General features: G+C 43.0%; 1 protein-coding gene across 4 annotated transcripts in view; it reads right to left on the minus strand.

Annotated features, from left to right (window-relative positions):
* The window catches only part of CNTNAP5 (contactin associated protein family member 5), an 807688-nt gene that overhangs the window by 319361 nt on the left and 460380 nt on the right, over nt 1-27947 (minus strand). The window lies entirely within an intron of this gene.

The following is a 27947-nucleotide window of genomic DNA, read 5'->3' on the forward strand; positions in this document are numbered from 1 at the left end:
ACCTTATGGAAGAGGCCTCCCACATTTATGCTATTTAAAATTGCAAACCCCCCTTCTGTCTACATACCCAATCCCTTCTCTCAACCCTACCTATTTTGTCTACCATTTTACTGTATCTTCTAAACCACTGTATACTCTGCTTATGCGCTCAGTTTATGATTTGTTGCCTATCTCTCCACACAAGAAAGTAAGCTCCATAGAGTTGTTCTCTCTTGTTCACTGAGTATCAATGTAGTAAACAGTAGGTGCTCAATAAATGATTTTTGATTGATTGGATGAATGCATGTATGAATGAATGGATGAATGGATGGTCGGATGGATGGATGGACATTTCTGGAGTGCAACAGTCAGCTGAAGCTGCCCACTTTTAGCGAAGCCTCTTTAGTTAGCTGCAGTGTATCTGGCCTTCTTTTGTTTGTTATTACCTGCCTGACACTGAGAAGCACAATAAGAGGTGAGTGGAGATGAGGGGTGACACAAGAGCCTCACTTTTTTTTTAAATGGTAAAGAAATAGTGATACAAGTAAAGAGAGCTTTCTGCACAGTCATAGATGAAGGGCAATTTAAAGAAGGGAGAAAAACACGGCAAAGAGGTGGTGAAGTTGATGCACACCATGAATGGATCCTCTTTAGTGGTCTTTATGGATGCACAGAAATGATGTAATCCCTTTTGATTACTTGTGACTACTGGGCTGTATTGTTGGGTCGCAACAATTTTATCTCCCAGGTACTTACAGGGATAACCAGCTCCAAATTGATCTGAAGCAGAACACTTTTGAATGATGCCACTTAAGAGCTCCTGAGAGGAAACATCTAGCATTCCTGATAAGCTGTGTGCAATTTCTGATAGATATTAATGAGATAAAAGGGCTGTTTGGGAAATTCAATTTATCTATCTAGCTCACATTGATTACTGTCACCTTTAACCAGATATTCCAAAATGCAATGACCTTTAACCAGCTTTGTGACTATCCTAATGATGTTTAACCAAACATCATTTTCATGGCTAATCTCCTACAAAATACGGCCACCAAGAGGCAATTTAGATTTGCTTTCTTGAAGGCTTTCCTCTTACCCACTTCCTCTTACCAAGCTTAAAATGAAACTTGGAGATGTGCACACAGTCATATCTGAGATGTTGCTTTAATGATGTTATTTTCCCTGTTTCATAAATGAGGAAAGTAGGACAAGATGAGAGTAAATAACTTGTCTAACTATGAAGTGCCAGAGCCAGAACCGTGAGCCATGCTACCTGTCACTGAAGCCTGTATTCTCAAACACTGTGCACATTCTCTCCAATGGAAGATGATCCAGCTCCTTACAAGCAAACTCTCAGCATGCATTAGGACATCACTTCTGCCAAGAGCGGGAGGGAGGGAGGCTTCATGTAGTTGCCCACTGATTCCAGAAACTCATTAGCAAACTTAGAGCTGCGAGGTTAGACTTTTTCAAGATATTTTCGGTAGCTAAAGAGGTCTTAATGACAGTGAAAACTGTGTTAAATGGGAAGAAATAAGCCCGAGGTAGAGAATAAAGGACATATTATATAATTAGTACAATGCTATATTCATTCTATAAATTCTATAAATTCAGGGATAAAGCATGAGGAAAAGAGGTTTTGATCTTGTTTTCAATCTCTTTTCACTACCAAATTGTTGAATTCTTAAAATTATTAAGAAAAATAGAAAATATACTCAGGACTCAAAGTTGGCCTTTGAATTCAGGGCTATACACTTCATGGCCGGTCCACCAGGATGTCATGGAGCCCTTGACTGAGAACCCACGCATAACCAGCGTTCAAGGTGTTTCACTAACATCAACAAAGCTCATGTTTCTATCTCCGTCATTTAGCAGAGTCAGTGTCTTCTTTAGGCACAAAAATTTTAATGCCAGAAATTTCTGAATTTAGTATCAAAAGTTTAAGATGAACAAAATCTTAGTATTAATATTTGAGGGTTAAGAAGGAATAAGGTACTGAAAGAGAAAAATGGTCCCAAACCCGATCTCAGCCAGAAACTTTTGTATAATATAATCTACATCTTGCTGGGAAGAAATTAGTAAAATTGACTTTGATAAATATGCTTAAGCATATTTATCATGGATTTTAATAGGATTAAGACCAATGTCAGTCCATGGTCAACCTTACAGGGAACCTGACTTAAACAGTCTTGCATCAAGTCCAGGAGTTTAATAATCATTAATTAATTTTTTTTAATTCAGTCTAACAAGGGACATATTTAAAAGGCCCCTAAAAAAAGCCTCTGCCAAGAATGGATCTTTGAATTGGCCGGAGATGGGTCTTTTATCTTGTAGCAAGACTGAAATAAAACTTTGAATTTGCATTTGTAATTTTAAAGAAATTTGGCCTATGTGGCCTAATTTGGCCTTATAAACACCAATTTAAAAAGTGTAAGATGACCAACTTAGACCTTAAAAATCTTCCTTAGTAGAACATCTAAGATAAATAAAGTACACCAAAGTTAAATGTTCGTTTTCTGGATGCTTAACTTGTAGAAATATTTGTGGCATTAATGCAGCAAACTGAACAACTTGGAAAGTAAATAAATCATATTATAAATGTAGTTTAATACATTTGAAGGTATTTAAGTCACTAAGTCCATAAATGGGCTTAAGCATTATTCAAAGGGCTTTAGACCTGAGTGCTAATACTTGCTAGACTTACAAGAAGAATACGGTTTTAGAAGCTGAATTTACAAAGTTGAAAAGAAAACCGTAAAAAAGCAAGATTTTGAATTCATAATTTTAAGAAATTTAGCATCACTCTTTGAAAGAAAAATGACCTTACAAACAGTCTAACTTGCATGAAAAAATCCTCCTTTGTGCATGCCACACTTTCATCATACCTGTTGTTGGCTGATTAATCCAACAGGAATTCAATTTTACCTTCCTAACCCACTTTATGGGGGACACCGTGCTCATCCACAGGCTCTACACGGTGCCCTTGATTCTCACCTTGAAAGCAACTTCCACTTGTTGGACGCTGAATTCTATCTCTAGTTCCCCTGCTTCAGTGTGGCTCTGTCACTTTAGTGAGTACTTTTTGGTGAAAATGGTAGATTTTAGGTTCATTCTGTTAATCAAATTCTCCTCCCGAATGTTCTAAACTCCCTTAAATAGTATTTAGGTGAATGTATCTCTTGAAAACCAGCTAACCTTGGATTTTATGTTACTTTTCTTAATTTGTACGTGTCAGGGAAAAACTGTTACATCCTTTTATTTTCATTATTTGTTTTTAATATTGGACAGTGGTTCCTTGTATTTTTTTTTATGATATCTGAGTATTTCTTCTTATTTTACACATTGTTCCTGTTTGACCTTTGCCTGTTACGCTCTTTGGCGTTGATGCAACATGTGAAGGCTGTTGCCACTGACTGATGTGGTGGCATTTCCAAAATTTAAATTATGTATCTGCTTTAACTTAGCAATTCCATTTCTTGGAATAATGCCCTAGAAATACTTTCTTAAATGCACAAGGATATACAAGATAATTATTTTTTTTTTTTTTATTTTTTAACATCTATTTATTTTTGAGACAGAATGTAAGTAGGGAAGGGATAGAGAGAAGTGGGCTCCAGGCTCTGAGCTGTCAGCACAGAGCCTGATGTGGGGTTCAAACCCACAAACCATGAGATCATGACCTGAGCCAAAGTCAGACATTTAACTGACTAAGCCATCCAGGTGCCCCAAAATTATAACCGTTATTAACAACTTAAAAAAATGGAAACACAGTCCACCATTTTGGGAACAGTTAAAGAAATGGTGGTACATCCATACTACAGAATGTTATGAGGCAATTAAAAGGAATACATACATCTATATGTAAGGATGCTGGAAAGTTCTACATGTGTAATATAATATTAAGTACAGAAACCGCACTGCAGAATAAGATGTTTAGCTTCTGCTGTTATGGCCCTCATCATTATAAAGAGAAAATAAGGTCTAGAAGGAAATGGTCCAAAATGGTAATCTGTTAATAGTGGTTAAATGTGGGAATGAAAGTACCATCCCACTCTTTATTGATTTCCGGCTTGGTCATTGCTTTTACAACGAAACTGGAGAGAAATATATATACAGGAGCTTACATTCATATTTTATTTTGCTATTAGACAAGAGCAAAGAGAAACTTTTCTTTCAAGAAGTGGTCTGTAAGAAGAGTGAGTCAGGCTGTCCCAAGACACAGTGTCAGCCCAGGTTGGGGACCAGCTGGACAACAGAAGAGGTTCAGGTGAATGAGTCTTGTTTTCTGCTTAAAGCTACAGAGGCTCAGTGAGCCCCCAGGTCCCTTACTAAAGCAGAGCAGACACTCAAACCCAGGTCCCACTGACCAACCTCCACCTTCCTCATTAAACTCTGAAAATAAAATTCAGTGGGTGAGGCCTCTGTTCCTCTGGAACACAGCCCACCTGGTAATAGAGTCCTAATGATCACATTCATTATGGCCCTCTATTGATCCATGTAAATTTTAAAAGTCTCGTGTAAAAATTAAAAAAAGAGCATCTTTTGTCTGAGAAAATAAGCACGCAATGGTGTGTGTCCCTGAGTAGCTATCCTTCTATGACAGTTATTTATTTAAACACACGCACTGTTAGATACATGCACATCCCCCCAAAAAATCCCCAACCTGAACACAGCTAGAGGAACTCATCTGTTTAGATGAGCCTGAAAAAATACTCAGTGTATGTCTATAAACACCCACAGAAAAATTTTGTCCTCAGTATGAAATTTCCCCTTTCCGCATTCCCCATAACAGATTGAAATGAGTAGGACATCCATTGGCAGACCTTTGAAATTCCCAAATGTTCAGATAAATGGTTACCTACAAATGAGTCTGAATGTATTTATGCTCCATTGAGTTACTTCCCTTTTTAAGAATTCTCATCCCTTCTTTATACAGCTGAAGGTCAGTTTCAATTTCTATATGCTTTCCTTGGAGACAAAAGAACAAAACATTTCAATAGTCCTCAAAATGCAAGCTGACTAATGCAAGCCTTTTAATGAAGCTCATACATTAAAAATCAGCTAGGTTGCGTTCCTTTGTCTGTTTGCTTTAATTAGCAGCCAACTGCATTGATCTTATTTTGGTCAGATAGCTTCTCTGAAAGCTTTTGAAACCTATTTCTATGCCTCTCCATTCTAACAATTACCATAATCCCATTTTACCCCCACAGTTGGATCTTCATTATAATTGAAATTTGTTGTAATTACAGCAGATGCAGACATTAAGGAATTAAGTGAATAAAAAGAAAAGTGTCAGAAGTCAGCTTCCTAAATTTCCCAGGGTCTAGTTCACAGCAGGCAGCCAATTGTCAACTGTTGCTGAGAAGATCCCAGGATAATGGAGGAAGCAATGGTGGTGCACCTCCCAGGAGTACTGTCCACCTTTCACCCAGAGCCAGGCATCCACAGCAGCACAGCTCTTCCCTGCCCTGGCTTTTGATGGCCAAATAGGAAGGTCCTCTCTCCACTCTTCTGCAAACCTAAGGTTCATGACCAAGAGATGCTCAGTGCTCTTCAAAGGCCACTTCTTTAAAGCAGAGGATGTTCCGATTCAAGAAGAATGTTATCAGTGTTATCTATTCCAAAACTGCTAATATGAGGAGCAAGCTGAAGCCATGAAACTAATAGCAAATCATTGCTACCTGGTCACTTTACAAAGATACATACCCCTCCCCCCCCACACACACACACGCCTTCTCCAATAACAAAATAATGTTGTTGTTGTTGTTTTAATCACAAGGGAAGAGAATTCCCTATCAGTCTGACATGGGTCATTCTGACTAAATAAGGCAGAATTGAATTTCTGTAATCAATCCGTTTGTCTCTATGGCCTAGAAGTGATTCAACAGAATGGAAAAGCACCACACAATTTACAGACGGGCTCTGGACTTTACGGGAGAGAAATCTGGTCTGGGTTCATCTACTACATATCAGTTAGGTAAATGGTTCTGCGTGCCTTGCACTGGGATGCTTTTGTGTACCATCATATAGATGGTGTATCAATTGTTATGTTAAAGTGAGTCAGGAAATGCAGAGGGCTTTCCAGATTATTACAGTGGTCTCATTCTTAAACATTAGAACATCATTCATATCCCACTATGAATGAGAACAATTCTATTGTCTGGTTCAGTGCTTCTCAAATTTTGGTTAAAATGTGATACAGTAGGTCTGGGGTAGAGAGTGAGGTTCTGTATTTATAATAAGCTCCCTAAAGATGCCAGAGAACTGCTAGTCCTCACCTTGAATACCAAGGATTGATTTCTAGTTCAAGGCTCGAGTTCTAGTCCATAACCATCCTGTAGAGATGGATCAGGGAATTGCAAATTGTGAGGATTATTTTTTCCCCTTTTTTAGTTCTTGGGCTCTTTTTGCAATTATTTCTTTTTTTAATTTTTTAATATTTATTTATTTTTGAGAGAGAGAGAGAGCGAGAGAGAGAGAGAGAGAGAGAGAGAGAGAGAGAAGACAGAGCACAAGTAGGGGAGGGGCAGAGAGAGAGGGAGACACAGAATCTGAAGCAGTCTCCAGGCTCTGAGCTGTCTGCACAGAGGCTGATGCAGGGCTCGAACCCATGGACTACGAGATCATGACCTGAGCTGAAGTCAGACACTCAACCAACTGAGCCACCCAGGTGCCCCATAATTTTGTGTAATTTTAAACCAAAACATTATAGTTCTCTGGGGCACCTGGGTGACTCAGTCGGTTAAGCATCCTGCTCTTGGTTTTGGCTCAGGTCATGATCTCACGATTCTTGAGATCGAGCCCCATGTCGGGATCTGTGCTGACAGCGTGAAGCTTGTTTGGGATTCTCTCTCCCTCCCTCTCTCAGAATAAATAAATAAGCATTAAAAACACATTATAGTTTTCCAATGTGTTATATATCAGATTTTAATACACCACACTAGCTATATGCTAGTTTTGTGCCCTGGAGTAGCTCTGGAGAACTCGATGTCAATCTTCTTCTGCCTTCTCTGCACTGTATTCGTGGGAATAAGGATGTACTAACATCATCGATGAGGAAGCATGCTGCAGTGCACCAGCTGGGTCCCGTTGGGTCTGCTCAGGTCCCAGAAGGTAGAGTGGGCATTGCTACACTTAAACCCACTTAAATCTATTTAAACCCAGCCATGCTCGGGAACATCTGCTAGCCACATGCTCTTTCCACTGCATAATAACAGAGCAAAAACAAGTGAATGGATGAATGTGACATCAGAATAATGTCATATTACAGACAGTAATAGCACTGACTACCCATTTATCTGGCTCTTGTATTTATAAGGAATGAACACAGTTCTCCAATTTGAAATTTAAAAAATATACCTACTTTTGAACACTTCTGGATAAATCTTATTGCAAAATATCAGCTATTTCAGGGAAAGGTATTCAAAACCTGTATCACTTGGCAGCTGCTTACGTATGTAAATCAGGGTTTTCTAAACTTTTAAAAGAGTCACATAAAATGAACGCCAAGGCTCACACATGACTGCACATGCGAGTCCTCAAAGCGCTTCATTGGTTTCATAGACCAAGTTTAGAAATATTTAATTTGAGGGGCGCCTGAGTGGCTCAGTCGGTTATGCGTCCAACTTCGGCTCAGGTCACGATCTCACGGCTCGTGGGTCCGAGCCCTGTGTCAGGCTCTGTACTGACAGCTCGGAGCCTGGAGCCTGCTTCAGATTCTGTGTCTGTCTCTCTCTGCCCCTCCCCCACTCACATTCTGTCTCTGTCTTTCTCTCAAAAATAAATACACATTAAAAAGATTTTTTTAAAGAAATAATTTGATCTTCAAATATTGCTTTTAATCTTTTAAAGATAGCCCTATGGTTTTATTTGGCAGAATAAAAAATTTTCATTGCCAAAAAACAAAAAACAGAGAGAAAAACCTCTTATATACAGGACAAGAGGGACACAGGTCATGATTGGGTTCATTGAATCTCCTTCCAAGGTTTTATTTTGCAGGCTGGCCTGGCTGCTGTGGTCACCACCACGGCCTCTGGAACCCACAGAGAGAGAGTATGAACATCACGACACCAGCAGGGCCTGAAGTATCCAGGTTGCTGATCCATTTGGGCATGTCTTCTGGGAAGGTTCTTTGATTTTCACTTTAAAGGTCATGCTATAAAATTAAACCTGAGCTGGGGAATGAGGAGGTCTACCAGAAGGTCTCATTTTTGAGCATGGAAACTCTGCTATGAGGAAGGGCTGGTCTGGGACTGTCCCCTTGTGTTCTAGCTGAGGAACAGTGTGGGCTCCTTCACAGACAGGGTGCATTTGGACAACCCGGACGTCACACTGGGGAGCTCCAAGTTCAAATCCTAGTCTGCCATTTTCTAGCGTGTGTGCCATTTGAAGTTTTGCAGGCTTTTCTCCGCTTTAATTTCCTCTTTAGTAAAATCGAGCTAAAAATCATCTCCAAATCACTTTGAAAATCAAGTAAGGTCTGGCAAAACATGACTCCACGTAAATAAACCCATTATTCTTTTCATGTATACTTGCAGGTGGTTTGTGACCCAGACCCAGACTGTGTGTTTTCTTTTCTTTCTTTCTGTAACAGATATGTATTTCCCGGCTCATGGAGAGGGAGATTTATTTGGTCTGCACATGGCTAAGCCCAGTTTGCTCACTGGGCTTGTTGATGCAGATGTGACATTTCTATTCTCTGTCGCTAACCTCAGGAGCTGCTAAGAAAGGTCACACTAAATCTTTGCTCATTTAACTTTTACCAGTGTCCTGTCCACTGCAGCAAACCTGGCCTCCTGCAGGGAACTGAGCAGTCACTGCTCTGGTTTAGTTAAGATCTGTGTCTGGGGCTTGAGGCCTGAACCCCGCAGGGGCAATGCCCTGACTTGTGGTAAACTGCTAGTGACCACAGGTGGTGGCTAGTCATTCCAACCACAGCCAGGGAAGAGTCTGGTTGGCCCCAGACTTTGTCTGTTCCAGACACAGGCTCTGAATCCGATCTGACCTCAAATGCTATGACCCTTGCACGAGGAGATTAGGAGATTATGGAGAACACAAAAAAGAAAGAAAATACTGAATCCTTCCTACGATAATTATACACACATTTTCCCCCCTTTCAACTTGTTTAGACTCTTCATTATCTAATTTACACGTGTGGAAAATGGGAGCTGAAAAGTCTTCCATTAAGGAGAAGCTTAGTTGAAAATCAAAATTTAAGCCATCTTAGGTCAAGAAGGAGACACAGGCCCACAGAGCACAGTTAAGAGCTGAACCCCAAGACGGCCGGGGGGAGCCGGGATGCAGCTGGACCTCAGAGAAGCTGAGCCTGCACACCTGGATACAACTAGGGGGTTCATGGCACCCTGGCCTTGGCTGTGCTCTGTGGGTTGATTTCCCTCACTCTGCTTCTGTCCCATCTTCCTCCCTGTGACAGGGAGGATTGCTGGGAATCGCCAAGTTTTGCAACCCAAGGTGTCTCCCCTATGAGAAAAGAGCTTTCCTCTCTAATGTCAAGTTTGGGACCTCCCAGAGGGGGCCAATTTGGCCCAGCTTGATGGGTCAGCCCTGGCCGAGGGCTAGAAGCCACGGAAGAATACATTTCCCACAGAAATATGGGGTGTGAAGGGCAGGAGGAAGAGTGACCCCAGACAACAGCAGGACAAGAGGCCCCAGACACATAAAATTATAGATGGCTTCTAAAGGACTGTCCACAGCCCCCATTTTAACACACTAACCCTCACACAGCCTGCATTCACTTTCACTTTTGTATGAGAATCCTGTCAGGGGTGCCTGGATGGCACCAATGTTAAGCATCTGACTCTTGGTTTCAGCTCAGGTCATGGTCTCGCAGTTTCATGAGTTCAAGTCCCACATTGGGTTCTGTGCCGGTGGTGCAGAGTGTGCTTGGGATTCTCTCTCTCCCTCTCTCTCTCTCTGCCCCTCCCCTTTCATGCTGTCTCTGTCTCTCTCAAATCAATCAACTTTAAAAAAAATATTAAAAAGAAAGAATCCTCTATGTCATTTGAGGCTCCACACATGACATCCCAAAACTGAACCCTCATTCCCAGACTACTCTGTCTCTTTTCAAAATTAATAATGCACACAGCAAAGTTCAGCCCGTCTCTGTTCATCAACTGTATTTTTATTCCGTTGGAATTGAATGACATGCTGACAGATCTTAGATGACTGGGGCCACCTGGCATTTCTGTTTAATATTTCCCTGCATGGCTAAGAAAAAAGTTGCTTTCACTCCCTCCTACATCTTTGGTAGGTACCACCACTCATCCACTGTAGTCTTTCACCTTTGAGTCTAAATTCTATCTTGGAATCCCTTGGAATATCGTCCAAAGCCACCGTCACTAGCATCATGGTGCGTACAAACATTGCATCCGATTTGCCAGCTCTAGAGTTTCAGGAAATAAATCATACACTGTGCTCTTCCCTTTTCTGTCTGAATTTCCCCAAAATATTTATAGACGTGAAAGAATGTTAACCTCCCTACCATTTCAATAAATGCTACACTTGGTGTGCTAGACTTCGTGCCACGCTATCACATCATTATTTCAGCTAATCAATAAAACACCCCTGTGAGATAGTTATCACTATCTCTAGGAAAGTGAGGATCACATATTAAGCAGCTTATTTAAGATTACAGAAGTGTAAAAGGCAGGCTGTAAATCTCGGTCTGTACAAATCAAAGGAAGAAGTTCTAGGCATCAGAATTAGAAGGAAAAAGGGGGGGGGGCGCCTGGGTGGCCCAGTCGGTTAAGCGTCCGACTTCAGTTCAGGTCACGATCTCGCGGTCTGTGAGTTCGAGCCCCGCGTCGGGCTCTGGGCTGATGGCTCAGAGCCTGGAGCCTGCTTCCGATTCTGTGTCTCCCTCTCTCTCTGCCCCTCCCCCGTTCATGCTCTGTCTCTCTCTGTCCCAAAAATAAATAAACGTTAAAAAATGAAAAATAAAAAAAAGAGGGAAAAAAGGGGGTAGAGGATTCACTTTAAAGGAAAAATGTTTGTTTTATTGAGAAAAAGGGGAAAAAAGGAGGGCCAAGGTCTGCTTATGATCCTCTCATTCTCTTTAACACCAGCTTTTGAAGTCACTTTGTCTACACTACTGAACACCTCCTGGTGATTACTCTGATGTACTATATACTTCAGGGTAGCATTTCCAAAAGTTTCTTGTGTGGATGAGTAGTCTGTAAAGAAGGGTTTCATGGTAAATATATCTGTGATGCTGTGAACTTCTTCTAACTAATTCCCCTCTTGCATAGCTTAGAAGTGTATGGTGCGCGCGCGCACACACACACACACACACACACACACACACACACACACAAACTGCCACCACCACATGACACACTGGGAAATCCTGCAGTAAAGAAAGCCATTTAATTTTACTTACTCCAGCATTTCTCAAACTTATTTGAACAAAGAAATCATTTTTCAAAGAATACCATTAACATCAGGCAGAACTAGAGTGTTGTTCCCCACTGTGTAGAGAAAATTTGGATGAAACTGTACTATGATGAGCTCAATAAGGAAATTTCATTGTTTAATCTGCTGACACAATATTTCTAAAAGAGTGATAAACAGACATCCTGGGGTGTCTGATAAAATGCAGATTCCATGTCTCTAGCTCATTTGGACTTAATCAGAATGTCTGGGGTTATAGAGTCCAGAAATCTGCATTTTAAAAAAGCATCCTAAGTGATTTTTATGCATTCTAAAAGTTGAAGCTATTCTCCAACAGGGTTGGGGTTAAATCTTAAGATTACCTTTAATCCATTGGTAGTATTGGAAATTGTGCTAGGTTAACACCTGCAGTCTGGTATGGATCTTTATTTGAGGTCATTTGTGTTAATTAATACAAAGACTCAGGTGAAATCAACCATTTGCCTACAGAGACCCCCATTAGGTAGCCTTTACCTTGGAAAGCATTCCATCCAAAGGTAGGGCTCTCAGCCTCCAAGCACTGAAATCCAATTTTCACAGATGATCAGGACCACTAATCATCAATATTATGACTGATGCAAGCAAATCTAACAGAAGCCTGGTGCATACTAGAATTCCAGTTTAAGGATGTACACTGAAAAGTTTAATTTACAAAGGGCCTGGTATTCCCACCAGATTGACCAACACATCCTTTTCCTGTAGGTAAGCTCCATGGATCGATTACAAAATATCAGGAGGCCAGCCATTTAAACTTAAAATCGGAACAAGGATGGTTCAAGGATTTCTGGGTTTAATGCCAGTACTGTCTGACAGATTGAATGATCCAAATCCACATTAGTGAGTGAACCCACACAAGTTTTGTTGGCCCCCAGGATACTTCTTACTCCAAATTGCTTGGATTCAGGCAGGAAGGTTTTTTTTTTTTTTTTAATTGTAATGTTTATTTATTTTTTGAGAGAGACAGAGTGTGAGTGGGGGAGGGGCGGAGAGAATGGGAGACACAGAATCTGAAGCAGGCTCCAGGCTCTGAGCTGTCAGCACAGAGCCTGACGCAGGGCTCGAACTCATGAACTTAGAGATCATGACCTGAGCCGACTGAGCCACCCAGGCGCCCCAGGCAGGAAGTTTTTAGAGAGCTATCAATAACTAATTCTAGCATGTTCTATGATACTTGAGATGAATAAAAAAAGCGAAGATTCTCTTCTGTAAAAGATATTAGAAACTAAATCCTTAGTGATGATATATAATTAGATGATAAGTATATATTTGCTCAAAATATGTCCTTATTTTGAAGGTAACTTTGAACTGGTCAACAGATACAGCAAACGAAACTTGATATAGTAAAGTTATCTCTTAAGCAACACAAATTTTTTGACATTTGAGCTAAAAATAGTTAAACCACTTGTCTGCCCAGGATCTTGGGAGAAATTAAGGCAAAGAGTGATAAGCTTTTGTCTTCTGATACAAATGCTCTGAGGAGAGGTATGGAAAGGTATAGACCAGGGTCATACACAGCATGGATTGCTAAGGCTGGCATTATATACACTCATTGGGTCTTGATTCTGAGACCCATACCTCATCTTTAGGGTCACCGTAGGTGCAGCTGCAGGTTGCTGAACTAGGAAAAAAATATACAGCTCCATGGGGACTGGCACAGAGAGTCTAGTCCTGCCTTATCCAATATGGTGGACCCTACCCACACATGCTTATCTAAATCTAACTTTATTAAAATGAAATTGAATTAAAAATTCACTCCCTCAGTCATAACACCCACACTTCAACTGCACAAAAGCTGCTAGTGATTAGGTGTAGACAACATAAAAGAGATTGTTCCCATCACTGCACAGTGTTCTTCTAGTGGGCAGTAAAGGTTTAGTCCAATTAGTATTCAATTCACTCACTGACACAAACATTTCTATTACATCCCATAGGCTTCATCCATTCCTAGGGAGACATAGTCAGATCCATGATGCTCCTTCACTCTGACATCAAGAGTACAAGAACTCAAGGGGTATATGTTTGATGCCATTAATTGAGGTATAATTCAGCCTGGCATAGATACTAAGTGTATCTTCAAGACAATCCTATGAGATGTTTAGCTTAATTTTGTAAAGGCAACATTATTTCTGTTATTTCTAAGTTGCTTGGGAGCCCATTAACCTCTAATGAAAATACTTGCTAACTATGTAATCTTGGAAAAGTCACTGAACACCTATAAACCTTAGTTCTCTACTTCATAAAATGAGAATGGTTTATTTTAAACATTTTAGTATAGGTCTCCATAGATATGAGTAAGATAATTAGTAAAGGATAAAACCTAGCATGGCACCTGGCCCATGGCTGAATTCTACTAAATTTAGATGACGCCAGTTATACTATAGAAACAAGGGGAAAATTTCATAGGAGAAGAAAAAAAAAAATACAACTTCCGTATACTTTTTTTTTTTTACAAAGAGGCTTTAGATGGCATTTGGAAAAAGTTGGAAGTGGCTCTCTCTGTTAGAAAGCACTAGAGAATTTGACACAGCCCAGTGAATAATAACAATGTTTTTTAAGTCTCTGCCAGGCATTTCCGAAAAAGAGAGAGAAAAATAAAGACGGTGACAGAGTATGGATTGTATATGATTCCGATGCTGCTCTCTGGGCTCACGGGAAACCTTTATCCTTCTTCAATGACTTCACTTTCAGATAAACAGCTGACATAGTTACAGACACGCTGGCACCCGTCAGTATCATTTTTTTTTAATCCCATTCCTAACAGGTGAACCATGCCAATTTCACAAGCTTTCCCAACTGAGCCTCCAGGAGGCTGTTCAGAGCTCGCTGAATCCAGGGGGTGCACTCCCCAGATCCTATTACCAGGAGACTGGTGACATGCTTTGACAATCACCGCAGACATTCTGTATGTTTCTCTAGAGCTGGCTTCTCTTCAGACACACTTTTCTTTTTCAGAGCTAACCCCCTTATCTTCTAAAAGCATAAGATTGTAATAAGGATAATGCGCTCGCATGCTTCCTTCCACTGTAATATTTATAGGCTACGTTGCTCAAATACATTGCTATGGTTTGCTTGTCTAATTTTATGATGGCCTTGCTAAACAAAAATACTCTTGCTCGCTAGTGCTTACAGAAGGAGCACTTAACACCACGTGAACGATGACAGCTGGCACCAGCTGCTTTTATTAGGCACTCGAGCTATTCAAATAGAGTGCCGCTTGGTGTGAACCACAGTGGGAAGTTTTCAATAGGAGAAAGAGGTGAAGGGTTTCAGTTCCCAAATCTTGGACAACGGTCTCCAGGGTGTGGGACGGGAAAAGATATTAAAGATGATGAAGTTCATTCCATCTCTTGAGGTGACACTACATCCGACTCCCAGAGGAGTGTTGAGTGTTGTCAGTTACACATGCATTTCATCCCCAGCCACCAACAGCAGATGCTGTTAAGGTTCAATTTATTCAACAAATGATGGCGAAGCATGCGCCCTCAACAGAAAGCATCAGTGGGCATATCAAGAACTTTCTCTGAGAGGGCGAAATACAGATCCAAACCAGGTGACAGTCATGATCGGGAGCTAAATGTAATAGAGAAAAGAAGTGCCAGGGACGGTCACATAAGGTCTTGGTGAACATCAGGCATAGGAAGGGAGACTTGACAGGGTAGGTGGATCTGAACTAGTCTGTGAGAGATGGGCAGAACTGGGGTAAAAGGAACGGTGGAAGGAAACTCCACACAAGTAAATAGCAGCAGGTGCCTGGGGGCTAGAATAAGACCGGCTGCTATGGGGCAGGGAGGGGTTCACTTTGGAACTGAATTGCCCCTCGACTGCTATTTTCACCTCAGCTTGCTCTGCTTGCCTGTCACAATGCAGCTCAGATGTAACTCCATGCCCCTCCGTGCCACAAGTTTCCCTGTGTACCCTGTCTGCTTTTTGTCTGGCTTTCTTGCTCTTCAGCTTTCCTGCAGGCAGAGATTATACGTATTCGGGAACATAGCAGATGCTCAGTAAGTGCTTAAAAAGAGAATGATGAATTAATAGAGGAGATAATGTTGAAGAGGAAGGAAATGGGAGAAGCGGTCAAGGGAGACCAAAGAGGCAAGCTGGGGGGTGGGGATCCTTGTCTTTAATGCCTCACTCCACCAACTACAAGAGGGCAGGGGAAACACATGTACAGAATCTGAATTTCACCACAGCTAGAGTTGTAATAAAATCTGTATTTCGGGAACTAGGAGAGAGGTACGAGGCAAACTGCCACTAAGAGAATAGTTCTCCGCTATTTTATTTCCCTATCTAAAAAGTGGCTCTACATTTAGGATAATTCCATCAAGAAAAGTTGTGTTATGAATTCACTATGATGGGGAGAATGAAGTGGTCGCAAATGGAAAATTTAATGCAGGCAGGAGCTCATCCTCAGGGCCTCTTTTCATGGGTCCCTGTACGACCATGTCAAATGCGGATCCCGAGAAAAGGCGTCACAGCATCACAGCTTTCAGAACGGTGAGGATTCGCCCTGGTCTCCATCAATGCCCACCCTCCCTCTTCTTCTCAGATGTCTCAGACGTTGAAGAATTATTTAATATCACTGGAAACAACAGTAATTTGTATTACCTTCCTTACTATTTGCTCAAGTCCCTGCCGACCACATGGTCTCAGTTCCCCCCAGCATGTGGTTCTTCTCCAATAAACCCCAGAGTAGCAGCTTAGCATGAGTAAGCATGGTAATTAGAATGACCTTTAAAATGCATATGCCTCCTGTCACGTTCAGATTCTTGCGCTTTACCAAGCTGCCAGCTGAAATATCATTACCACCTTTACACTGGGGTTTATTTTGGATGGGAAGACATGGACCTATTTTTTGTTTTTGTTTTTGTTTTTCTGTTTTGTTAAGTGTAAGTGCAGCTAATATGATATTAGGAATGAGCTAGTAGAAGGTTTAAGGTAAACCCCTTAGCCTTGCAGCCAGGACAGCATATTTTGGGGTCGGGGGAATTAAAGGTATGCTATTATTACTGAAAGACAGAAGAATTCCCAGCACATTCTTCTTGGGGGAAATTTTGAGAAATTTGTTTTCAGCTAAAAACACAGAAAGTTTCTTCCCACTAAAGAAAGCTGAATTTCCCACCCCTATCCCCCTATCCCTCCCCCCAGCACACAGTGATTTCAGCAGAGGACATACAGGCAGGGCACTGAGATCAGAATCGCCAGCCAGAGGTCTGTAGGAGGCACTGGAAACTACAAACCAGACTGGCAGTGAACAGTTGTGTTTGCAGAGTCTGAAGACAATGGCACCCACATGTCTCCTTTCTGACAACCACCCCCACCCCGTTAAAAGCCAGCTGCCTCTCAGTCTCTCCTAGCACTCTATGGATCTGCTTCATGCTAATCACACCTTATTGAGGAGCATATGTGATCATTTCCATAATTATTGGGTTAAAATCTGTGTCTCTCCATGGAGCATTCTGAAATCAGGGGCATGAAGACCTACTATGCTCAGCACATACGTCCATCCTTAGCTCCTATCCAGGAGGTGACCCAGCAGAGATGTTCCAAATACAGGAGATGAATGAATGAATAAGGAGTGCACGAACGACCCACAATAGTAACAAAGAGACTCCTAATCCAAGCATACCAGGAAGGACAAGCAGCAACTCTCTGTCCTGTTCAGCCGTGGATCTCCAGGGCAAAACAACAACAACAAAAAAGCACCTGGCACATAGTAGGCCCTCTGAAAAGATTTGCTGAATGAATGTGTGGGTCACAGAGGAAGATTAGCAGAGTATGGGCGGTCTCTCAGCAAGCAGGACCAAGAAGTACATCAGGACGCACCAGATAGCGTCATATTTTTGTATCCTGTGTGTGTGAATATCTCCTGACATCTCTGCGCACACAAATGTCCAGGCTGATGCATACGATTCTCATTTCAGAGTGTGAGTCTGTAATTCTCAACAGAATTATCTGGTCAAACATATACACCTTGAGTCATTTACCACTGTCTGGGATTATTATTATTGTTATTTTAATGTTATTTATCTTAGAGAAAGAGAGCACGCAAGTGGAGGAGGGACAGAGAGACAGAGAGATAGAAGATCCAAAGCGGGCTCTGTGACGATAGCACAGAGTCTGATGTGGGGCCTGAACTCACAAACCGTGAGATAAATGACCTGAGTCCAAGTCTGATCCTCAACCGACTGAGGCACCCAGGTGCCCCTGTCTGGGATTATTTTAAATTCTAAAGCAGGGATAGCCCCTTACCTAATTGTTACAGGGGAAAAAAAAATTTGTTTTTAGCATGGATAAAAGCAGGTCACAAGCTGATGATGACATTTTTGTCATAATAAAATTAATGGTGTCCTGGACACATGAGGTATCACATGACTCAAGACTATGGGGTAGCCTGGGTGGCTCAGTCGGTTGAGAGTCCGACTTCAGCTCAGGTCATGATCTCATGGTTTGTGTGTTCGAGCCCCGCGTCGGGCTCTGTACTGACATCTCAGAGCCTAGAGCCTGCTTCCAATTCTGTGCCTTCCTCTGTCTCTCTCTGTCCCTCTCCCCCTCATGCTCTGTCTCTTTCTCTCAAAAATAAATAAACATTAATTTTTTTAAATAAAAGAAAAGACTATGAAGTTTGATATGTTCGTATTCTTTTGCATAACTGTCAGTGTGAGGTTTGTAATGCCTCTTCCCTGTGTGTTTTCCAGGTGTGGAGATGATCTCCCACTCCACCCACAGCATATCCCAATGTTAGGAGAGAAAGACCCTAGTAAATCACGTCAAAGCGATCTAGTCAAGATGAAGCTAAACCTGGAGGGAAGATTTCAAATCTGTAACTTGAACTGTGTGAAAACATTCATCACTTGTCCAAAAAATAAAATGGGTTATGTATGTAGGTAAATTATTCAGAAGGGTGTCATCTTTTTCTACCTGTGTATGGGTTTTCTAACACCGGGCCTGCTGTGATAACACACAGCCCCATCCATTTCTGTCTCTCTTGCTTTTCACTTTAAGAACTTTCATCGTCTTGCCCTCAGTCAATCCTTGCCCTAAGTTCAAGAGGGAGGCTGTAATAATATCACGTTGTTCTCCTTTAGCCCCCTAGAGTGGTCAGATGCAGCCAGTGTCCCCATTTGACTATGGACAGAAGTGAGACATGAAGAGGTTAAGTGACTGGCTGTGTCCAAAGTCAGGCTAAAATGTAAACAGCAGGGGTTTCACCGCTGCCTGAAATCCCGAGTTTGATTCTGTTGTGACGTACATTTTTAAATTCATGTGAAAGTCGGTCTCCTCATCTGCTGAGCGGGGAAGCCAGTGTCCCCTTTGTGACGGTTACAGCAATGGTACGTGGTCATGCTGGCCGCGCATGTGAGATGGGCAGCAGGAAGGCCGAACCCTGCGCTCAGAAGTCCAGGCCGCAGCAAAACCCAAGAGGCCGAATCCAGTTTCGGGAGCTTCCTGTGAGATATCTTGGTGCAAGATAAAAATAGCACGGAACTGATTTTAAATTTAGGTTTCACTGCAGAAACAGGTAAGGACATTTTGTCCCAAGTCAGACCTGTTTTTTCTCCAAATGAAAACATAGTAAGGTCTTTGCTCTTTCCGATCGAGCCCAGAAACAGTGCTTATGAGGAGCAACACGTGAATGCTTTTGGACTAGAGGAAAACAGCGCCCAAGGTGCCAGGGGCTTCGCCTCAGCAGCCCAATGAGTGGACATCAGTATAAGTGAGGGAAAAAGAAAACAAACGATTGGGACACTGGCCATGGAGAAAGGAGCACTCTTTGGAGAATGAGAAAAACAGACAGAAGGCCTTTATCAGGGTGCTGGGTGAGGCTTATTTACGTAATGCTTGTGTGAAGGGAGCAACAAAGAAACGTCTCTTTCTTCTTATTAATTTAGAAATGTTTTCCACACAGTTAAATATAAGCACTGGCTGCCAGAAGTGACTTGAGGATCTAAAATCGCCTTTCCCCCCCTGTTTTTAATCTAGATCGAAAGTTTTTCTTGGTTTCTATGTCATCTAAAACATCTGAATTCTTTAGCCAGTATGTCTCAGGAGACAGGCTCCAAGCGCTTCCTGATTGGAAAAGACATTTTCTTACTGCGATCTAAAGCTGCACCCCTCACCTCAACCTCATGACTATAGCTCTTGGAATGAATCCTTCAGCTTCCAGAAGCCCTGGTGATAATTCACCCAGCTTGTTGTTCCGGCTTGGTTTTCTGCAGCCGTATTTCAGATCACTGGTTGGTGAGGGAACAGTCTCACCACCTTCTGATGGGACAGAATCAAGAGCCACCTTTGGCTTCGTTGGCGCTCTGTGCCTTCTGTGAATCACTGGTGCCCCGATGCCCTTCCGCACGCACAGGTAGAGAAGGACCATTTCATCAAGATAATGATCCACTTTTCTTGTAAAAACAAGGAATAAGAGAGATGAGGTTGGACACAGAACACAGATTCACTCGTTCAAGCTCACTTATTCAGGTCCAAGCCAGGTGGTATATTCCCCCAATGCCCCTCTTCCCTCTGACTTTCAAAGAGGTATAAGCTCGGTGATGGGGAGTAACTCTCATTCAATTAGCAGATGAGTAAATGGCTCTTTTCTAGATAAAAGGCACTTAACAAACCCATTCAAAATCTGCCTCGTGAAGACAGCCAGCCATTTCAAGTCACTTGTGAGGCTTCTGTATTCCCCAACCAGCCTAAAGAAATAGAGGTGGAGACTTCAGCTCTCTCTGAACCTCAGTGTGCTTGTCACAAGGCTGTGACAATGAGCTGCAAGGATGACAGCCCCTCAGGCATCCTTGGTGGTCCATCACTGTGGCCCATATCCCTTTTCTGCCTGCATCGATACAACCCGCTTCAAGATCAGGACACAAGATGAAAACACATCATTTTCTACTTTGCAATCCCGCTGAAGAATGTTGGATACCTGCTAACTACAAAGTTATAAGTAGTCAAGTGCAAGGCAAGGACAGGTCGAACCTCTTCAACCAGACCCTATGTAGCCAGGCTCTGCTACATAACTCGCCGTGTGACCCAGACAAGGTATTAGCGCTGCTGTGTCTGAATCCCGTTCTGTACCATGGAGTTAACAGTATTACCCACTTCATAGGGTTCACACACACACACACACACACACACACACACACACAATGTTCTGGCACACAGTAACCATTTTTTAGGATTAGCTATTAATATGGCCTGTTATTCAGATTTTAAACTGTTTTGTTTGCTGCAAGTTCCCTATGGCTTTGACTTTAAGTTCTATTTTACCCACTGATGCCAATACAGCTTCTCCCATACAGGGAGACAAATGCCCAGCACCTCACCTGTTCTGAGTCCCAGGCTTAATCCCTCCACCTCACCTGAAACAGCCCTGCCTGACCTCCCTAAACACAGCCCACACATCAAGTTCTCAACATCTTATTTCCTCAGTGACATTCCCCTGACTTGCTCTGCATACCTGAATGCATGTCTCCTTTTTCTCTCCTTTAGGCAATAGGCCCTCCACCTTTCTGTGGATCGAAAAGTCAGCAAAATCTGGATTTGAATAGCAGGTCCACCAAATACTAAGAATGCGACCTCTGGCAGCTTACTAAGCATGGGTGATTTTATCCCTAAGATAACAGTAAGAGGGCAACCCAACGGTTCACAAATCTGACTGTGCATCTGAATCACCCTGGTGGCAGGGGCTTTGTAAAACTCAGCTTGCTCCCCTTCCCCAGGTTTCTGATCCAAAAGGTACAGGGCCTGAGAATATGCATTTCTAACATGCCTCTAGGTGCTGGCGGTCTGGGAGCCACACTTTGAGAACCACTCTGGCTGGCAGAGCTGCGGAGAGGCTTAAATGAAATCGTATTTAGAGAATGTTTGCTCAGTAACTGTTACATAAACTCTAACCTTTTCTTTTCCTCCATAAAATAGACTAGCATGATAAATAAAAACAGCAGAAGTGCTCTTGTTTTGATGATGGCTCCATCCCATGAGTTAAAGGAGAACACCATATTGTAGCATTTCTCACTTGAGAGTTAGAAACTCAGATTGTGTGGGCATTGCCCTTGCAATGGCTTTTCTGGCACCCAATGGAAAGGCTTTCAATTTTAGAGAAGAACTAAAACATATGCATTACCATGCAATGTAAGCTTTTTATACAGCCTACTGTTTTTAACAGACTCCCACACACAGAGTGGGTTTTTAGCATAAGTCTGTTTATGGGAGGTCATCCAAAATAATGCTTCTCCACTCTCAGTGTTTACAACACTCCAAACTCTGAACCAAGAAGGTAAGAATCTTGACCAGAGAGTTTAGCAGATGCTTTTCTTAAACAAATGTGTGTTGGGGGGGGGGGGGGAAGGAAGTGGTTATGGAGTGAGAAGCTACATTTCATAACTTATTTGGCTGCAAGACATTTAAAGCAGCATTTCACATGTGACTCACTCATTGGAACAAGCCAATTGTTTCATTTTTAAAAGGGCTGGAGCAAAAAAGTCCCCATTGGAGGCAAAAACAAAGACCCCACGGGAAGAGCCCTGCTTCCATACCTGGCTTTGCCATACTCCGCTAGACCTCTATCTTCTCCTATGCAAAACCAAAGGTGGATGATCTCCAAGGACCTTCCCCAGCGCCATCACTCTATGAGGAAGGGATGTGGGGCAAGGCAACATGTGACCACATAGACCCTTTGCCAGACCCCAGGAAACCGGATGAAATCAGTCTCTTTCCATCTGTAGAAAGCTTCGGTGTCATATTTTTTGGTAGGCAGGGTCACCATCCTTCTAATGGCAGCACCACCACCCACAGGGTGTGAGGCTTATCTAGAATGAAAGACCAAGCTCTGACTTACAGCAGGGCCAGCAAGTCAACTGTCTCTCAAATAACACAAAGACAAGTTATGTTTCATGGCAACTGCAACTATTCTAAGACGCACACTCCCTCCACACCAAAATATCCCTTCGCGAAGGCACCCCTGAGGATCTGACTGGTTTCATTTGTATTCCCAAAAGCTTTGTTTGCAGTGGGAAGCAGGGCAGGAGCTCGGAGACAAAAACCAGGAAAGCTGGAGTGAGACGGGATTCATTTGTGCTCACACCCAAGGGCCTCCCGTGGACTGATTTCAATACTTAGGAGCTGGACATTGAGATAGAGTTGCTGGAACTTTTCAGAGACCCTGTGAGATTCTGATCAGGAGGACAGCTGCTTGGGGGCACAGTTGGGGCAGAAGTCATCCCTCTTCCCCACACCTACACCACTTCTGTGCAGAATCTACACAGTCCCCTGACTTCTAGGATTGGAAGCTTTTAGGACAGTGATTCTCAAAGTCAGTTCCTAAGACCAGCCCAGCAGCACCCTGGAATTTGGTAGAAATGCACGTTCCCTGGCCCACAACAATAACGTCTGAAACTCTAGGGGTGGGGCCCAGTGGTTTGGGTTTTAACAACCCCTCCTCGTGATTCTGATGTGATCCTGCTGAAATTCGCCTGCACAAGCTAACGAGGCGCTTGCTTCTAGGTTCATGTAAATTCAGGGTCTACAGTTGCATGAGCCAAGAAATAAGAACTGCCTTAAATTCTGTGCCCCAGGGCATACCAATCACAAGCTTTCCTTACCCAACCAGGCCCTGAGAATCAAGTTTTGGTAGAATTGAAAGACTGCGGCCTTGGCACCCAAACTGATGGGCACTTTCCTCATGGGTGGTTGTTTGTGGCCCTCAGGGAGAGCTCCTCTGAACAACAACTCAATCCGAGTCATTAAGCAGAGGAACTTGAGGGCACATATGAGGTACATCTAAGGGGATCCACCCCGCAAACTAATGGGAATCACTTGGCCACAGTGGGCTGGAAGAACTTCGGAGGGAGACCAGAGCCTTCTCCTCTCTCCATGGAATCTGGAGAGCTAGCAAACTTTGGCTATGGGAGTTAACATGGCGAACATTTACATACGATCTACTGCTGTTTACTAGCCATGCAACTCAGCGCCTGGTTTCTCACACTGTCTCATTTAACTCTCAATGCAAAGGTAGATTTTACAATCTCGGTTTTGCAAAAGTGGAAACAGACACAATAAGGTTAAATGATATGTGTCGTATCTCAAGCTGACAAGTAGTGACTGGGAATTAAACACACTCTATCACCTCTCGAGGCTGCTGCCACCTGCACAGAGAGTAATGAATTGCCCTCCGTGTGACACCCACTCACCCCACCTCAGACAGTGTGTCCCTGTTTGCTCCTCTAAGTTTGGCTTCACACCTTGGATCCCGTCTCCTCTTCATATTCTAAGACAATATTTGGTGATGTGTTTCTTCTGCCCTGGACTTTGGACTCAGCAGGACTGGACACAGCTCCTCGAGTGGGCTTGGTAGGATCTTCCAACAAAAGTCCTGGGAAGAGGTACTTCTTGACCTGGATCACCGGGACTTACTTCACTCAGTCCCCCCAACCCCTGATGCTGCACACCACTTTGAATGCCCCCTTCTAAATGGCATCTAATTAGGCAACTAACGTTTACAAAGAATTTAATATGTTGAATATCCCCGAAAAATTTTTCTACGGTGGGGCAGAAGATAAGGCCACTTGTTTAGGAGCCACAGACACCCCACAACTGCCATTTCCAGGCTAGTGTCTGCTGGGTGCAAGTCAGAGAGAGAACACTGGCAGGGTTCGACTCTGACCCACAACTTCAATCCTGTAGTCATGGAAAAACTGACATATGTCTCTAGGTCTTAGTTGACTCTCTCTGAGAAATGGGAATATTGATGCCCTTGCACTGCCAGGCTTCCACAGTTCTTACCACATCTTTTGCCACCCAAGTATATACTTGGGTATATACCTCACCCATAGAATGCCTCACCCATTCACTCAATGCCTATCTAAGGGGTTGAGTATGATAAAGTTGTTCATGGAGCAAAGCATTTATCGGGGGTGACTTTGCTTTGTGTGGTTTAAAATATCATGTCCTGCCTCCTTTAAGTCCAAGAAGACTGCAAGAGGTAAGTGTGGATCTCGAAGAACATTGGTCTGGGGTGCAGAAAACATGAGGTTGAAGATTCAGCCCGCAAAGTGAGGTATAGTGGATGCACATTCTAGTCGAGGGGTTTAGAAAGACTATGGAAAGTGCACGGGATTTGCTGGGAATGCTCCATTCTGGCCCCACATGTGGTTCCCACAAGGGTGCTCTATCTCCTTCTCCCAGTCCATCCCTGGACTGCCAGCCACTCGGCAATTTTACCGATGACACCTCCTAAAGTCAGCAGTCTCTGCTGCCAGAACTGGGGGTCAGGCCAATCGCTCAGCCTTCTTCTTTCCAGAGAGGCCAGAAGACTTGGTAATTTGCCCATCATGGAGATGGCTGAAATGCAAACTGTTAGTTTAGGCTCCTTAATCCATGAGAATGGACCCTCCCAGCTGTTACCTAAGGCATGGTCTCAGGAACATTTTGTGAATTTGCTCATGCTTCAGGGACCCTCATGGGAGGAAGCACTTCGAATCCTGGAATGTTTGTGAATGCCACCTTGGTTTTCCTAGAGTGATTAGCACTGAGAGCCTTATGGGTCACTGAGAGGGCTGGATTCTTCTGGCCAGCCAGGTCAGCTAGCTTTGAGGGAGAAGAAAGGGAACAGGGAGGGGTGGGGCAGACAACCACTGAAACGCCAGGGGGAAGACTGGGTCTTTAAAGCCTACAAGGAAAGGGCAGAGAATTTGGCCAGGGAGAGAAGAGACTCTCAGGTCAGATCAAAGGCTGCCCTCCTTGGACTTTCCAGACAGGAGCATAGTTAAGAAAAAAACACAGCCAGGGGCGCCTGAATGGCTCAGTCTGTTAAGCATCAGACTCTTGATTTTAGCTCAGGTCATGATCTCACATTTTGTGGGTTCGAACCCCACAGTGGGCTCTGCGCTGAGAGTGTGGAGCCTGCTTGGGATTCTCTCTCTCTCTCTCTCTCTCTCTCTCTCTTTCTATGCCCCTGCCACATCCTCTCTCTCAAAATAAACTTTAAAAAAAACAATAATAAAAAACACAGCCAGAAAAAAACAAAAACAACAAAACAAAAACACAGCCAAACTTCTCCACCTTCACCTCTTCTAGCACACCCCACCCCATCCCCAAATGGCAAGTTCTTTCTAGACAAAAACTCAACTTGCTCTTAAATCAAGTTTAGTTGATCAACATGTTAAAAATGCAACACAAAACTCAGAACCACCTGCTTTTGAACCTCTTCCCCTCTCCAACAAATTTTAATTTTTTTTTCAACGTTTATTTATTTTTGGGACAGAGAGAGACAGAGCATGAACGGGGGAGGGTCAGAGAGAGAGAGAGAGAGGGAGACACAGAATCGGAAACAGGCTCCAGGCTCTGAGCCATCATGAGCCATCAGCCCAGAGCCTGACGCAGGGCTCGAACTCACAGACTATGAGATCGTGACCTGGCTGAAGTCGGACGCTTAACCGACTGCGCCACCCAGGCGCCCCTCTCCAACAAATTTTAAATATAAGTTCAAGAAATAATTAATCAACCAAAGCCTTCTACCACAGTACCCCCTTCTGTTAGAGGCAATGTCTGGTAAATCAAGAAAAACGTGCCATTTACTCACTAAACTAAACACAATCCCTTATTATACAATTAACCAAAACACAATTGTATGTAATACAATTATACAGACTACAATTACACAAAAGTAATGATGCAGTATAGATGGCAATGACTTTCATGTAATCGAAAATAATGAGAGCGTCCTTGATTAGAAATTAAGGTATCATAAGAGATCCCTATTGATGAATGTTCCCTCTGTTGAACTACACTTTGCAAAAGGCTGTGCTGGCTGATGAAGTCGGATGCTTCCCCCTCATCGTTAATAAAGACTATCGGGGTGGCAACCATTCCGTGTAGTACCCTTTATTCTGAGATCGCTAAACTAGCACATTCTAATGAAGCACACATTTTATTACCCACTTATCCAGCTGGTCAAATAGAAAAAAAAAATGCAGCAGAAGAGCCAGGAAGTCTGTGTGATTTGTTGAGGATCCCATGTGTAGTGGTATTAACAGAGAAACATGCACATAAAACTCCATCAAATTATATTGGTCATTCGGAGCATCCGAGGAGACTACAACCTACAGAGCTGATTGCTGTGCTGCTGAGGAGAAACACCTGTTACTTCTCATCAGTGCCCCATGGATGGGGGTGGTTCCCTTCCTATCTCCAGGCTGGTTCTCCGTCCATCCATCCTTCTCCCTTTTTCCTGGGTACTCTTTCTAGTAAGCAAATCTGATACCTTCCTTCCTGATTGTCACTTAGCACACGGGGCCACGTTCCACGGGCACACAAATTTCTTCATAATTCCTAACAGCCCCAATCTCTAGCCGTGTGCACACCATGTACTCCATCACAGTGACCTTCCATATCCACTGAGCTATATTTTATTGACCCTAAGGCACTATTCATTGTTAACATATACCCTTAGTTTATATGCCGCTAAGAAAGACATGTTGCCAATTGAATGATGATGCGCCATGGCTTATAAAATGCATCCCAATATTTAACAATGGAAAACAGGCGCTTGGAACTGTTGAAATGCTTGCAAGCCATGATCTCTCCTATTTCTCTGCCACTCCCCATGCTACATCCAGAGGACCCATCGTACACCGGCACCCCTCATCACACCTCAGCCAAGTCTGCTTGTCCTTTAAAATTTAGCTCAGCACCAGGGCATGTGGGTGGCTCAGTCTGTTGAGCGTCAGACTTGGGCTCAGGTCATGATCTCATGGTTCGTGAGTTTGAGACTCACATCAGGCTCGCTGCTATCAGCGCAGAGCCTGATTCGGAGCCTCTGTCCGCCGCCCCGCCTCCTCTGTCCCTCCCCTGCTGGTGCTTTTTCTCTTAAAAATAAACATTAAAAAAAAAAAAAAAGACTTAGCTAAGCACCCCTTCCTGAAAACCTTCTTGACCTCATTCTCCCAACGGCCAGGCTGAGCTGCGGCTGCCAGACATCCCACAAATAAGGGTGCACTACTTGGGCATTTATTGCATTTTATCATAATGGCTCATTTATTCCATGATGGGACGTGAGCAGAGACTCTGTAACACCAACACATGGGTAAGCACTGCACACCTATTATTCACCCATTTGTTGAACGATATATCGACGAGGATGACTGTAACCACAAGAATGAAGGAGGTAAGTGCTAGAGATAAAACGTGGTTGGAGCGCCTGGGTGGCACAGTCGGTTAAGCGTCTGACTTCAGCCAGGTCACGATCTCGCGGTCCGTGAGTTCGAGCCCCGCGTCAGGCTCTGGGCTGATGGCTTAGAGCCTGGAGCCTGTTTCCGATTCTGTGTCTCCTTCTCTCTCTGCCCCTCCCCCGTTCATGTTCTGTCTCTCTCTGTCCCAAAAAAAATAAATAAAAACGTTGAAAAAACAAAAAAGATTAAAACAAACAAATAAACAAAAAAAAACAAAAAACGTGGAGAGCACACTAAGCCTGGCTGAAAACTCAGAACTGGTCCTCTTTAATTTTCCAAAGTGTGTATTTGAAGCTA

The sequence above is a fragment of the Leopardus geoffroyi genome, chromosome C1 (genome assembly GCF_018350155.1).
Source record: "Leopardus geoffroyi isolate Oge1 chromosome C1, O.geoffroyi_Oge1_pat1.0, whole genome shotgun sequence".
Lineage (NCBI taxonomy): Eukaryota > Metazoa > Chordata > Mammalia > Carnivora > Felidae > Leopardus > Leopardus geoffroyi.